Source organism: Vicugna pacos, chromosome 11 (genome assembly GCF_048564905.1).
Source record: "Vicugna pacos chromosome 11, VicPac4, whole genome shotgun sequence".
Lineage (NCBI taxonomy): Eukaryota > Metazoa > Chordata > Mammalia > Artiodactyla > Camelidae > Vicugna > Vicugna pacos.
This window is the reverse complement of record NC_132997.1, coordinates 32373351-32388559: the sequence shown is the minus strand read 5'-3', so window position 1 is coordinate 32388559 and position 15209 is coordinate 32373351. Positions and strand designations below refer to the sequence as shown.

General features: G+C 44.4%; 1 long non-coding RNA gene across 1 annotated transcript; it reads right to left on the bottom strand.

Annotated features, from left to right (window-relative positions):
- Positions 1-2431: 2431 nt before the first annotated feature.
- Positions 2432-14878, bottom strand: LOC140699737 (uncharacterized). Its single transcript, XR_012077987.1, has 3 exons — positions 14772-14878; positions 3604-3667; positions 2432-2603 (listed from the first exon to the last, which is right to left on the bottom strand). It is a non-coding gene; the product is annotated as an uncharacterized lncRNA (long non-coding RNA).
- Between the last annotated feature and the right edge of the window lie 331 nt (positions 14879-15209).

Sequence of the window (15209 nt, the reverse complement as noted above, 5' to 3'; positions counted from 1 at the left end):
GAGAGAAGAAGTACATATATTTCTATGGCTCTTGCTATACGCTAAGGAAGACAATCTCTTTGCTTCCTGGACAGTATTACAATGCAGAATGGATGGTCCAGTCAAAAGAATTTCAAAACATTAGACAGTTTGTGGGAGAAAAGGAGAGAATAAAAGCCTATGATGCTGCCTCTCCGTGAAGCTTGGATGACGTTGTGTATTTTCTTTTCATTTTATTTCTCAGTAATATTCCTCACATGGTTAAATTAAATCAGCTTGAAGTTATACTGAATTTACTACTGGAATATTACTCACTTTACATCAAATTCTCTTTTTGGTCTTAGCACCAATATTTGGCCATAATAATATTTTCTAATATATTTTAAAATAATTTTAATAGAAATTAAAATACACAAATACGTGTTTTAATGTCTACTTATAGTCAAGTTAGAAATTATTCTAAAATATTAAAAGAAAATATAAGTAAATATATTTATAATGTAAAACCATAGCCAGATGCCCAAATAAAAAGACTGATAAATAAGATTAAAATGACTGTGTTGCAGAAAATTAGCTTAAAAAACTGCAAAAGAGATACAACACAACGGGAGCATACATTCTAACCTCCTTTGTTACAAACGGTTCTGATACATAACAATAGAAAGCCAGGCAAGGGCATGACCTTGAATTTTGAAGAAAGAAATAGACGTAAAGTTTTGTGAATAAACTCATACGTACTGAACCTCATAAAACTTACAGAATATCGAATATTACCCTAAAGTGTATGAAACTCGAAATAGCTATAGTGCTTTTTTTTTTCAAAATCAGAAAATGTGTGTACAAAACTCAGCTCTAAAATCTGGCTGGTCTTATGACCCATCACTTAACCTTTCTGTGCCTCAGTTTCCTCATCTGAAAAATGGGGACAGCAGCAATTCATAGGGTTGTTTCCGGGATTAAATAAGTTAGCCTTTATAAGTATTCATGAGATGTTTAGCTGCAGCCAGCACCACATAAATACATCATCTGTTACTGTGGTGTTACATTTTATCTACTGTAATAAGAAATACTGAAGACACTGACAGACAGTATTCTGTACTGGTAAAGATGAGAGAAATTACACTTATATTCTACTGGAAGGGGAAGGTTTTTTTGAATGGCAGTTTTAAATGAATACACATTGTGACCGCTAGATAGTTTACCCTAAACAAAATTTATCTTAGACTTAGCACCAGTAGAAAGAAGAAACACTAAATGTCCGAACTGATGTTCACTGAAGCGTTGTTTGTAACAGCACAAAAGTAGGACAAATCTTCAAATACGCGGCTGGAGGGCACTGATTTTTAAGTGTCTGATGTATCTGTGTAATGAAACGTTATGTGACAATCAAAAAACAGAGCTCAGTGTGTGCAGACGCTGGAATGAAGCCTGTGGTATCAAGCGGGAAGGGAGCTGCGGACAGGACAGTGGTGAGTCTTTGACATTCACGTGAGGAAACTCAAGCACTGATTTGGGCTTAAACACCCAGGAAAAACGCCCAGAAGGGGAAGAGCCACACCAGGCCCTGAGGCCACGTGCGGGGACTGCCCTGGGGTGGCAGGGACGGGGACTTTGCTTTTCACTTCATACCTTTTCATGGTGCTGAACAGTTTTACAACTGACATGTGTTACTTTTATGTAAAAAAACCAGAAATCTTACTGCCTTTAAAAACAAGAACAGTAAATAAGTGTGTTGAGTCTGTCTCAGATTCATTAGGGAAGGAAACTACTGAACTTGACTGTGAGCCTAAACTAAGGCCAAGCTCCGAACTTGGTGTCAGTTTTTTCTCTCTTACCTTCTTTGATTATTTCTTTATATACATAATAAACGTGTTAGCAGATGTCTGAGCACCACGGCCTTCCGAATAGCCGGTTTCAGAATCAAAGGAGGGCTTTTAACAGAATGAAAACAGATCCGTTCAGAGCCCACGAGAGCGGGCCTCTCACCGCTTTTCTTTGACCCCCCGCCCTGGGAACTGCTCTGAAGGCCCAACGCCAGGAAGCGCGACCTCAGGTGACCCTGGACAGTCTCCTGAGAACTTGGCGTCCTCGTCTGGACGACTGAGGCCTGAGACATCACGTAGGTGAACTCCTCGATCTCGCTCGCTGCTTCTGTGGGCTTAGCACAGAGGCATTTTGTAATTTTGGAAAAGCCATTAAGTTGTAGGGCGTCTTTTCTCAAACTTAAATAGCAACTACGTATTAGTTCTCTCCATTGTGTGCAACCAGGGCCCCAACTGGGAGAGCGCCCCGTGAGGCAGAGAGTCAGCACGTGTGAGTCGCCATAGACCACTCGTGAGAATGCTCCTGAGCAAACATTTAAATGACGCAATGACTGTACTTCGCACAGAGCACGCACAAACCCACAACGCCAGTCATATTGTTAATAATGGTAAGGTTATGGGGGAAGACACTCGCCGTGTGTTTAACAGCTGGGAAAGGTGACTGTGATGGCAGATCCACGTAAAAGGTCCTGCGTGGCATCATGAGCAGCAGTGAACGCAGCAGAGCACCACGGAAAAGGGCCACAGCGGGTCAAACGAGGAAAACAGTTCACCAATACGCGTACATCACACTTGTGAACTCTGTGACACGGGCACAGAAGGTGTTTGTTTCAGCGTGAAGAAATGGTACACCAGTTAGCCATGTCAACCCCAACCTCCCCACAGTGCATTTACCACATGGTAATGTATTTTAAGTGTGTAATGCTAATATTCAGATGCTGCATTTGAAAATGCGGGGAGGAGGAAGGATCTGTCAGTGGCGGGTTGGGTCCGGCATCACAGTTGTTTGGGAACACGTCCTGCCTGCCTGCTGGGAAAGGCGTCTGAGAGCAGACGCAGCACAGAACTCCAGGAGGACCCCTTGGGTCCCCGGCCCTGGTGCACACGCTCAGGACAACTCCCCGCATGCAGGGTGGGCGGGCCTCTGGACGAGGAGCGGCCCCTGCTCACTGGGTTGAATCACACAAGACCTCCTTTGCAGACTGCAGGGCGAGAGCCCACGAGAAAGGACGTCTCCTACTGGCCTGGAAAAATGAGCTGCCTGGTGGTGGGAGGAGGGGGTCCGATGTCCAGGACCCGGGGAAGCTTCCGGGAGCTCAGGACGATCCCAGTGACAACCAGCAAGAAGATGGAAACACAGCCCAGCAATTCCAAGGGACTGAGTGCTGCCCACGGCGAATCTGGAAGAGGCCCCTGAGCCCCAGCTGCGGACCAGCCCCCACCCACGCCTGGACTTCAGCTGCTGGGACCCCAGGCCTGGGAACAGCCTCGCTGGAACCCACCCTCGTGACCCTCAGCAACTGTGAAATAACGCATTTATTTTAAGCCACTAATTTTGTGGTAATCTGCTGGACCTCAGCTGCTCCTTCACTGAGGCACCGCAGGGTCTGTGAGTAAGTGTCTGCTCAGACGGCAAGTAAATGAGTGACCAACTCTGGAGTTTTAACTGGCTTTTGGATATTTTATAATAAAATCTAACGCACTTTCAGCTAAATCCTTCTTATGATCTATAAGTCACAAAAAATCCGTTAAAATCATTACTTATATTAAGGTGAAAAAATAAAAGATGAAAGTAAAATACCGAGATTGACTCCACAGGTCACTGAGAACTGTTCTGCCTCATCGTGTTGCAGTCAGATCAAGTGCTTTGGAAAGGAAACGGAGAAACGGTTATGAAATATGTCTTCGGCTGACGACACGGGAAAAAATAGCAATAAATTAAATGACGCATTTATAGCAGAGTGAACCATATTTTGCTTGCAATAATATTAAAGAAATAGAATAAAGTAAAACTCCCTGTTTTCTTGATAACAAGAGCCAAAACAGGAGGTCCACGCCTATCCAGGATCACACATTGACCCGTGAAACCCCTGGTTCTACCCCCCCCCGCCACCTCCCAGCACAGCAGCACCGCTCGACGCCCGGCCAGCTGGGGGAGGAACCCCAGGGCGAGGGGCTCAGACAGGCAGCAGCCCACGCGTGCTGATCCCGCTCCCTCCCGTCCCACACTGAGCCCTCCCTCTCCTTGAGTACTGGTTCTCTCAGTAGCATCCTGGCCGAACTCTAGAATTTTCACTCATTTCAGTTAGTTGTCTGAAAGTTTAATCCGTGTGCCCTCACATCCTGGAAGGGGGAACAGGGCTCTCTGGGGCCTGTTTTATAAGAGCACGAAGCCCACGCAGGAGAGTTTCACCTTGATGACCCGGGCACCCCCCACAGGCTCCCCCTCCAAACACCACCACGCTGGGAGTCAGGCCTCAACACGCCAGCTCTGAGGGCCCAAGCATCCACCCACAGAAGGACAGCCCACAGCACCAGCTTGAGGTTCAGCCACGGAGCTGACACTCCAGGAGTCCTCTTTTTCTCCTGTTTATAAATGGAACCAGCTTCATTGATTTGGACAGAATTTTGCCCCGATTTTTATTTTTTATTTAATTTTTAAATTAAATTAAATTTTATTTACTATTAAAATTTAATTTTATTTCTATTTCCAGTATACTATCAAATACTGTAGTTACAGGAGAACATTCACCTTCATCATTCTTTGAGGAACTCATAATCCCCAGATAAAAGATGTGGAGTTTTTTAACTGAATTTAAATATAAGCCCACAGCCCTTAGACTTACTATAACCAAGGCTTAGTCCAAATTTCCTTGGTAAGAGCCTCTCTGTTATCGATGGGAGCCGTACCACTGCCTCTCTGTTACACATGGTTATTCTCAGTCATAAAACATACTCAGAAGGACTGACAGACAATCGTAAGTTTGCTGAAAGTTACGTAGGGACCTACGGCGTCTATCTCCTGTAGCGAAAGTTTTCCTTTAACTGGGTTTACTGTGCTAAACGCCTGAGTAGACGTCCCGCGGCCTCACTGCTACCGATCTGGGGTTCCCTGCTCGGGACAATGCACGCAGAGCGGGCCACCCACCTACGCGTGAATTCACCTGAACCGTCTCCCGCGCCACAGAAAGACAAGTGCACAGCCCGGCGCCCCATCTCACGGAGGCAGGCTCGCATTGTCTTTGAAGGACCTTCCCTGTTAGGAGAAGACGGTGCCGGGACATGGGAAGAACCACATGACTCTCTGAAGTAGCAGGCGCACAGAGAGAAAGGGCTTTCAGAAATGGCAGCTCTGAGGCCACCACAGCGCGGAGACACGCGGACAGCACCCTCGCCCACGGTCCTGCTAAACCGCTACTGGCAAAGCAGCAGCTCTTAGAAAAACGGCCTTTATGTTTGTTTGGGTTTTTTTTTGGCTACATATCAACTTTTACAACTTCTACTCTCTCAGGAGTGTTTTCAGCAGTTGATTACTGAGGGGAGTTAATTTAATAATGGGCACGCTCCCCCAGTCCATCCTGTCACCCGTCACGTTGCCAGCAAAGCAGGCATCACCTCCGGTCCAGGAAATGAGAAGGACAGGTAAAATGTGACTGAGCTGGCCGTTATGAAACTTGGCTAAGACCTGGGAACATATGCCTTTGCTTTTTGTATATTAAGTACCAGAGAACTTGGAAGATAAAAAACTTACTGCCTTGAATGTAAATTGCATGAGAAGATGTAACTTTGACAAATTATTTAACCATTAATTCATACTGCAGAATGATATTTATCTCTCCCAATTTTATTTTTACCTTGATCTAATCCATTCCTCACACAGCTGCAATAATTGACATTAAAAATTATGTTGGGAAAATACATGGTGAACGCCAGTCAATGGACTCAGCCAAGACTCCTATTTGAAACATCCAGAAGCACTAAGGAAATTATGACCACAAAAATAAGGATAGGAAATCCCCAGAGATGATGTAGACGAGGAGAAAAACAGAACTATTGGCGGTGAGAATGCCAGCGTGGCCGACACACAGACACACAGCTGTGTAATAATTGTATTTTAAAAGCTTGAAGTTAATATAAGACAAAGAATAAAAAATCCAAGACAGGAAAATAAACACTACTGGCAAAAAATAACATGGTTTGAGATAGAACTAGAACATCTATAGCCAAAAACAAACACAACAGCTGATGTAAAATATTAGTGAACATGTTAAACGCCACGCACACACGGACGAGGGCAGAACCGTTAAACATTAGGACGGATTTTAGGAAATTACCCACGGTTCAGTCAAAAGACACGAAGAGACAGGTACTCTGTGGAGACAGAGGCAGAGAGATCACGTGCGGTCTGACCGCAGTGCGGGAAGGGGCACACACAGGAGCCGGGCGGCGAGTGAACGCCAGCAGCCAGCAACCACAAGTCTGACTACGTCGGTGAAACACCAGGGAAAACAGAGAGAAACCCCCCTCTGACGGAGCTGAAATGCTGCAAAAAGCCCAGAACACAGGGAAGGCAACGAGAGAGAAAAGACAAACCCCTACAGAGGAGTCACAATAGCCTGAGCTGGACGTCACAGCAAAGCCACACAAGACAGGGGCCACCAGAACATGGTCCCCGCCGTGCTGAGGACAGCAAGGCCCGCTCAGGTCTAGCTGAGGCCTAATTCCACAACCACCGTGCGTGGCGGAAGAAAACCTCACACACAACAGTGACAGACCTTGCCAACGCGATACTCACCAAAACAAGTACTGAAATGTACCGCACTTCAGAGAGAAGAATGGAAATCCACCTCATCCTTTTTGATTAAAATTAAAAATTGTGCATTAAGAAACTAGTCATTAAGTATAAAATTAAATTACCAGTGACTCAAGAGAACAACGCCAGTAGCAACTATTCTGGAAGATGAATAACCACGAGGATTAGCACAGCGTGAGATGAGAATGACGGGAAAACGGCAGCTGGGGAGTCAGGACGCAGCATCCTGGGACCCGCTGCTATCTGGGCAAAGCTGGGAGTCGTGACGGATAATACACTCAGCAGAGTCAAATGAACATATTAAAATATTTAAGGTAACTACTTAAAAACTAAAAAATGTAAAGATTTTACTCCGGCACACACAAAACACTTAGATCAGCAGAAAACAGAAAAGGTGAATTAACTAAAAAATCAGAATAAAAATATGATAGACATTAGTTCACATATATCAAACATTCAAACTAAACAGGAATGTGTAAAGCTTAGCTATATGCAGTGAATGTAAGATTAAATTATCAAGGAGCAGCGTGTCTGGAATAAAATCTGCTACGCAGTACAGACAACGAAACCGGCCAGAACACACGCAGTTGTGCCGCGACCAGCGCGGGGCTAACCCAGCCCTCCATGTCCGTGGCTCCTATGCAGCTGTGGGCCCAATCACGGACCCCGCAGTGCCACAGCGCTCACTATAGCAAACTGCCCGCACAGACGTGGGCCCCTGCACCCCAAGCCCGTGTTGTTCAGGGTCAGCGGGAGTCAGGGCCCCGGAGATTAACCAGAGACTCACAATAATCAGACTCAGACGAGCATCTGTTCAAGAAAACCGGCTGAATCTCAGAAACAAGAGGGAGTTTTTGGATTTTGTCTTGTCCTGCTCCACGGCTGCTGTAAAACCCAGCGTTCCCGCAGCCCCTGGAGAAGCCAAGCTGGGTATGGGCCTCACCAAGGAAGCCTGTCCTGAGAGAACAGTCCCCCCTCGGCCTGCCTGGCACAAACCCCTGTGCGAGGCTCAGCGAGAAGAGCCCCGCTCCCCGGGATTAAGCGGCAGCAGCAATGAGCAAGCACACACACACACACACGCACCCTGCGCACCTCAGCACCAGCAGCAAGGGTTACCCTCGCAGCTGCCCGACACGGTCACATCAGCTGGAGCGAAAAAGAGGCCAGCAAAAGACTGAAAGGAGCACGGGGAGTGAAAGGTTCACATGGACTCTGAACATCTCCGACATTTCCCTGAGGGCGTGGCTGAGCAGGCACGTATGAGGGCTGTGCACACGCCCAGGGAAGCCCCAGGAAGGCCCCGGCACCTGACACCTGTGCAGTAGTAGGAAGCGAGGCCTCGGGCAGGGCGGGAAGCTTGGAGCACTGGGTGCATGATGCACAACACAGAGTCTCTCTCCAAAGAGTGGGAGATTTACTGGGTCAAGCTGCTTTGGGAAATCTCTAACCATCGGCCTGTTCTCAGCTAAGCAAGCAAAGATATAAATGGCAGCACATGACAAAAACACAGACCGCAGGGACTTCCTCGGCAGAGGCACTAACACAGCAGCAGCAGGAACGGGGAGAGTCGCGTACCAGAGCTGTCACGCCCTGTCGTTTACCACACTCAGCTTTCACGAGAGAATGTGTGAGAAATACAAAGGAAAACAAAATGGCAGACATGCACTGGCAAGAAAGCACTTAACAGAAGCTGTTCCTGAGAAACACAGGAGTCAGACTTACTAAACAAAGACTTTCAGTCAGCTATTGGAGTATCTGAAATATCTGGAAAAAAAGTAAACTGTATCTTAAGAACGAAGGAGAAATATAAGTAATACCTCATTAAATAGAGATATGTTGACAAAGAGATAGGCATTATTTTTTTTAAAAGAACCAAGTGGAAATTCTGGATTTTAAAAATAAAATAATTGAAATGAAAAATTTTCTAGAAGAGATCAAAAGCATATTTGAGAGACAGAAGAAAAAAATAGTGAAATTGAAGGTAACACTGATGATATTATCTAGCCTGAGGTGGGGGAGGGGAGGAGGGGGAGGAGAGGAGGAGGAGGTAGGGGAGGGGGAGGGGAGGGAGGAGGGAGGGGAGGGGGGAGGAGGGGGAGAATGCACAGAGCCTGAGACCTCTGGTCACCAACAAACATACCAACATATACATCATGTTGGTCCCAGAAGAGAAGGAGAAAGAGAAGTGAGAATATTTAAAAGTAATGGCTAAAATAACTGCCAAATTTTAAGACAAACATCAACCAAAAAATTCAATAAATTAATTCAAGTAGAATAAGTCCGAGAAATCTACACCTCGACACGTCGCAGTAAAGCCACTGTAAGACAGAGAGACAACTGTGAGAACAGCAGCAGCGAGGCCACCGGGCCGTGGAGTGTGTCCTCACTACGGGGACAGAGGACTTCTCACAGGAAGCATGGAGTCAGCAGGCAGTGGGGTGACACATTCAAAGGACTGAAAGAAAGAGGCTGCTAATAAGAATTCTATATCGAGAAAAACTTTCTTCCAAAAATGAGGAAAATTAAGACATTCACAGGTAAAGAAAAAAAGAGAATCTGTTGCTAGGTGAGCAACCCAACCAGAAATACCAAAGGGAGCTTTTCAGCCTGAAGCGGAAAACCCTTGACAGTAACTCAAATCTCCGCAAAGAAATAATGAACACTGGTGAAGGGAACCACGTGGGTAAACATCACACACAGTATCAATGCATTTCTCAGTGTAACACCTCTCCTCTTTTACTTGACTTGAGGACAGTGGGCTTATAAAGTATAAGCACATAATGTAAATGAAAACAACAGCTCAAAGGAGGAGAAGGAACCAGAGCTATATTGGAGGAAATCTTTTAAAATCATTGAAATTAACTTGGTATTAATGTGAAATAGACTGTAAACCAAGGTTTAATTATAATCCCCGAGTAAGTTACTAAAAACGTAAGTTTAAAAAAGTCAGTAAAGAAACACAGGGAATTAAAACGGTAAACTAAAAAATATTTAGTTACGAAATAAGTAAGTAATGGAAGAAGAGGGACAAAAAATATGGTATATATAAGGTTTATAGTAAACAAATAGCAAAAACAGCAGATACAAATTCTGTCTTATAAGTCACGGCAATACAAGTAAATGGATCAAGCGTTCCAGTGAAAAACAAAGACTGGAAGAGTGGATGCAAGATGTGCGTGCTGTACGTAAGAGATACACTTTAGGCTTAAAGATGCAGGATGATTAAAAGTAGAATGAAAGTTAAAATACATACTATGAACTGTATATAAACTGTAACCAAAAGAGAGCTGGAATATCTCAAAATAAATGGAATAAGTAAATATTTACGGTCAGAATAAATGGAAGACATTCCATATTCATGGCCAGGGATAACTTTAATATTGCTAGCATGATATTGTTCCCCTAATTAGTCTGTAGATTCAACACAATCCTTTTCAAAAAATGCAAGGGATTCAAAATAGCCATAATAATCTTGAAAAGGAAGAATAATGTTGGAAAGACTCAAACATCCTGATAGCAAAACTTACTAAAATGCTATGGTAATCAGTAACCAAGGCAGTGAATTACTGAAATGAGGACACAAATATAGATTAATAAAATAGTATTTAAACTAACACATATTCGTGGTCAATTGATTTTTGATAAACATTTAATGTAAAAAATAGTCTTTGCAACAAATGATGCTGGGAAAGTTCTCTATCTATGAAAATAATAAAATTGGATCCCTTTCTTACAACATAAAAAAATTAACTCAAAATAGATAAAAAACTAAATGTGAGAGGTGAAACTATAAGACTCTAAGAGAAAACAGAGGAGTACATCAAATGCTGAATTCTTAAAATATGTTGTCTCATCACAGCAAAATTAAATTAGACAGTGATAATAATAACACACCTGGAAAATCCCAAATATTGGAAAATTTAAAAAGCATAAATTTTAGAAACCCACAGACAAAGGAGGAAATTTCAAGTGATCATAAAATATTTTAATATGAATGGAAATGGAAATAAAATACAACAAGATTTGTGGAATACATCAAAATCAGAGTTTTGTAAAAAAAATATAACTTTATATGTATGTATTAAAATGAAGAAAGGTTTCAATCAAGAAGTTTGAAAAAGAGTAGAAAATTAAGGTAAAAGAGAGCAGATAGAGGAAATGATAAAAATAAGAAAACACTGGAGTTGAGTAAGTAGTAGTTACAATTAACAAAGCCAGAAGTTGATTTTTTGAAAATATTAGTAAGTTGATAACATAGTGAGGCTGAACCAAAAAAGGCCAAAACAGAAATTAATAATAGTAATGACTATAAAATCAACATGCGTGAACTACTGCTTCCTCACTGCCTACGCTCCTCAGACCTCAGCTGTCTCCTTAGCCTGACTTCTTAATTAATTCTGCTCAGTCACAGAACAAATCATACAAGAAACGAAGTGCAGAATAGACTGGACAAAGCAGGCAACAGAAATTGCACAGCGCCCAAATATTTATGACTCTGAGTGTGTGTGTGTGCTTTCATACTAAGAACCTGGATCAGCCAGTGATGAGCAAATTCAAAACTGTGATATCTCTAGAATAAAAACAAAGTCAGACAAAACCTGAAACTCCTGGCATGCTGCCTACACACCTAGTGTCTTCTCTCCTTTAAAACAAATGACCTTTACAAATGATTTGGCTTTTGACAAAAATAAGAGTTGGTTCTTTGGAGAGATAACCTTTAGCTAGACCAACTGAAGGAAAAAGGAGAGACCCCTAATCAACAAAACTATAAATGAAAGGGGACACATTACAACTGATGACACAGAAATATAAAGGATCATAATAAACTGCCATGGGCCAACACACTCAACAACCTAGATGAAATGGCCAGTTCTTGAAACATACAACCACCGAGACAGAATCCGAAACAAACAGAAAATCTGAACAAATCAGTTACTAGTAAGGAAACTGACTCAGTAATCAAAAATCTGCCAGTGGAAAAAAATCTCAGGAACAAATTTTACCAAATATTTAAAGAAAAATTCATACCAGTTCTTCTCAAAATATTCCAAAAAGGTAAGAGGAGGGATCACTCCCAAGCTCGTTTTATGGAGCCAGCATTACCCTGGTACCAGAGCCATGAAAGGACACCACAAGGGAAGAAGACTACAGGCCAGTACCCTTGATGAACACAGATGCAAAACTCCTCCACAAAGCCACAGCAAACTGAATTCAGCAGCGTATTAAAAGGATGGTTCATCACGATCAAGTGGGATTTATCCTCGGAATGCAAGGATGGTTCACATAAGCACATCAATAAATGTGACACGTTACATCAAAGGTATGATAAAATAAAATATCATGTGATCATCTTAATAGATGCAGAAAAAGCATTTAACAGAACTCAACATCCACTGAAGTTAAAAATTCTTAACAAATTAGCAGCAGAAGGAACATATCTCAACACATCAAAGGCCATATGTGAGGAGCCCACAGCTAACGTCTCTCTCAGTGGTGACAGGTTAACAGCTTTTCCTCTGAGATCGGGAATTCCCACGCTCACCGCTCCCATCCAACACAGCACTGGAGGTCTGAGTCAGAGCATCAGGCCGAGAGAGAGATGCAGAGCATCAGAACAGGAGAGGGAGAAGGAAACCTGTCACACTGGCAGACGACACGATTTCACACACAGAATCCTGAAGAGCCCACCAAAGACCCAGATCCAACCAATCAGTTTAGAAAAGCTGTAGGATATAAAGCTAACATGCAAAACCAGTAGAATTTCTAAACACTAACAGTGAATTACTTGAAAAAGAAATAAAGAAAATTACCCTATGTGCAATATCATCAAAAACAATAAAATACTTAGGAATAAATTTAACCAAGGAGGTGAAAGGCATCTACACTGAAAACTATAAAATTGATGAGAGAAGTTGAAGAAGACAGAAGTAAATGGAAAAGTTAGGAAGAATTAAAATGTCCACACTACCCAAAACCATTTACAGATTCAATGCAATCATTATCAAGAATCCAATGGCATTTTTTTTTTACAGAAGTAGAAAAAACAATGCTTAAATTTATATAGACCCACAAAAGCAACCCTGAGGAAGAACAAGAAAGCAAGAAGCATTACAGTTCCTGATTTCAAGCTGTGTTACAAGGATGTAGAATCATCTGCATCCAGCAGTGGCATAGGAGCAGACACACAGGCCAGACACGGAGCAGAATCTAGAGGCCAGAAGTCCACCTGTGCCTATATGGTCAGGTATATCTGACAAGGGAGCCAAGAACACTCAGCGGAGGAAAGGCTGTCCACTAAATGAGGGTGAAAAATTTGGATATGCATACATAAAAGAATGACACTAGTCTCCTATCTTACACTACCCTCAAAAATTAACTTGAAATGAATCAAAGACTTCAATGTAAGCCCAGAAACCATAAAACTCCTAAAATAAAAATAGGAAAAAAGCTTCCTGACATGGGTCTTGGCAATGATTTTTTTGGACATAACACCTAAAGCACAGGCAACAAAATAAAAAATAAACATGTCATCAAACTAAAAAGTTTCTGCATAGCAAAGGAAACAATCAACAAAATGAAAAGATAACATGCCAAATTGGAAAAATAAATCTTTGCAAATCCTATTTCTGATAAGTAGTCAATATCCAAAACACACAGAGAACTCACACAGCCCAAAAGCAGACAATCTGATGATGTATATTTATGTTTCTTGCTCATCGTTATGAGCAGAGGAACTGAATAGCCATTTTTCCAAGAAGACCTCTAAACGGTCAACAAATACGCGAAAGATGCTCAGCACCCTCATCATCACGGAAACGCACATCAGAACCACGGTGGGATCTCAGGCCTGCCCGTTAGCGCGGCTGCCGGCCAAGCGCCAGCGCCGACAAGCGCGCCGAGAATTCAGGGCGGAGGGGCCCGCGCGCACGACCGCGGGCGGCTGCAGCCACTGCGGACAACAGCCTGGGGCTCCCCCAGGACGGAGACCGGAGCCCCCGAGCTGCCCCGGGCCGCCTCTGGGAACACAAGGGAAGGAGACGAGACCCACCTGCCCCCGCGCCTCCGCCGCGCAGGCCACGCGCCCGGGTGACGAGCCCGCGGGACGGGCGGACAACGGAGCGTGACTTCGCCGCGAAGAAGCCCTGCCGTTTGCCGCGGCGTGGACGCGCCCCGAGGGCTCCGCGCTGAGGGCAGTGAGGGGGCCAAAGAGACGCAGCGCGTGGCCGCCCCTCACCCGTGGGACCCAGACAAGCACGAACCAAGACGGGCTCGCAGCCGAGAGGCGCCGTCGCCCCCGGGCCGGGGGGCTGCAGGCCACCCACTCGGCCAGGCCGGGGCGGGACGCGCAGCGCGGGGCTCCGGGGACGCTGCCCTGCGGCACGCCCGGCATTGTGAAGAGCGGATCCTGAGGTCTCATCAGACGACAGGGCATGTTTTCCTTTTTTTGTATCTATGTTAAACTAGACTTACTGGGGTAACATTCCAAAACAGATGTAAGTCAGTCATTACTCTGTGCACCTTAATCTCATGTGGTGCTGTGTATCAATTGCATTCCAATAAAACCAGAGAGAAGTGACCTGGCTGCGATGCTCTCTCTCTTTCCAATCCTTCGCAAGTGACTGTAATGAGACCTTCATCTGTATCGTTTCTTCGAGACCCCGTCCCTCTCATCTTGGTCACAGACTTCTAAATACAATACGCAACTGCAAGCTTCTGTCTCGCTCGGTCTCTCAGGAGCGTGTGTAAACACTGCTGTCTTTCTTGAGACGTTTTATTTCAGGCTGACCACTTCTCTGGGTCTCTTTCAACTCACTGGCTGGCCCTCTTCACCTCCTTTGTGGATGCGGCCCCGTCCTGATGCTGTTCTAGTGGCCCTGGGATCGGGCACTAGACTTCTTACCCAGGCCGACTGTGCAGCCTCGCCCATCCCGCGACCTCACTGCCATCCACTCTCCAGCATGCCCCAATTTTGTGTCCTTCAGGCGTCTCTCTCGAGTTTAAACCCTATGCCCTACTACATACTGGGCATCTTCAGCTGGAATCAAACAGGGTTTCAGATACTTCCATTAAATATGTCACACAAACACCACTTCACACACACCCCACCCTCTCTGCCACAGCAGGGTCCCCAGTGGCAGTGCCGCTCCCCTCCGCACCTGAGCCGCTGCAAAGCCTCCTCACTGGTTCACCTGCTTCTCCTGCGGAGCACCAGCGTCAGTTCTCCACGTGGAAGCCAGCATGATTCTTCGAAAATGTGAATCAGATCATGCCACTCTTTTCAAACCCTTTGATGGCCTTCTGTAACATGACATTTAGAATGCTATTTTAAGTCTTTACTGTCGCCTACATAATCCTCACTACTTCTCTGACCTCATTTTCCCCATTTTTCTCTTATTACTTCAGTGTAGACACCTGTCTTGAGATTTCTCTCAAATGTATCAAGCACACTCTTGCTTCAAAGACATTCTTCTTGCTCACCGTCTTCCAGAATGCTCTTCCCCCAGGATGCACATGACCAGCTCAGCAACTGTGAGAGGCCTCCGTCCCTTCCCATCACCAAGTGACTGGCTGTGCTCTCTTCAAGGAGAACCCAT